Below are 1,193 nucleotides of genomic sequence, written 5' to 3'. Positions count from 1 at the left end.
ACGGAAAGTCCCTTAATTGCTGTGCAGCTAAATAGTCTTTAATATTTTAGTACTTGATGATTTATTAAGCTGTAATTCTTCAAAATTTGAACCAGTAAGCAAGAACAACTATATAGCAGTTGTGCAGGAGAAGAAAACCTTTTTTTCAGACATGTAGATCTATTGTTTGGCTATGATGATTTGGTGTTTGTTACAGTAAAAATATGAAATTTAGTTTACAAGTTTGCTTCTTAGCAGAATTATTCCATAAACATACTCAATTTCTTGTAACCACTCCACTAGGGTGTCAGATCATCACAGTGTGCAATCAGGAACAATAGGTAAGGGTCCCCCCAAAGTGAGGTAGTAAACATCAATAGATGATTTTTTTCTGCATTAGCTTTTCTTTGCTTCGGTAACTGTGCTTGCCTCCCTATGCTTATATAAATTTATGGGGTACCAGGATGTGGGTCTGGTGAAGTTAATTTTGTGGGTGCTTATGAAAAGGACAGGTGCATCAGGATGTGCTTTTTTCTAACCAACAGACTGTGCTTCTATTGGGAGGCTGCTGCTTTGGCTAGCAGAAAAGCCTGCAAGCTGGTGTGAACAAACACTCCAAATTTTGGAGTTCATTCAAGATTTGCCCCTATCTTCCCACTACCACACTGTCCTCCCATTGTTCATCGATTTGCTCGAGCAGGCCCAATAATGTCTCTCCATCCCGAGACTTTTTGTTACTGTGTTTGGCATATCTAATACACCATGGGGAGCTTGCCAGACTTTGCCGTGCGGACAAGATACTCTTGGTAGCTTGCCAGACTCTCCGAGAGGGGCAGAGGAATCGAACTCAGGGCAGCCTCAAGGGCCACGTGCAAGGCAAATGCCCTACCCACTGTGCTATCGCTCCAGCCCAACTACTACACTATTCTTTTGGAAATATAACTCTAAACATTCTAGGTTTAACATTGGGATGTCCATTCTCCCTTGTCACAGGGAGTTTAGGTTTATTGGATTACACCCATCACAATGCTCCTGAGGCACTCCCATCCATCTGTTTCTTGGAATATAGCTCTAAACACTTTAGGTTTAACATTGGTATGTCCTTCCTCCCTTGCCACAGGGATCTTAGGTTTACCACAGTGCTCCTGAGGCACTCCCATTCTTCTGTGTTTCTCTGTAACTTCCTTCTCTGTGATTTGCTTTCCCAACTGGCC

Source organism: Sorex fumeus, unplaced genomic scaffold, assembly GCF_029834395.1.
Source record: "Sorex fumeus unplaced genomic scaffold, SorFum_2.1 ptg000134l, whole genome shotgun sequence".
Lineage (NCBI taxonomy): Eukaryota > Metazoa > Chordata > Mammalia > Eulipotyphla > Soricidae > Sorex > Sorex fumeus.
Note: the sequence above shows the minus strand (reverse complement) of the source record.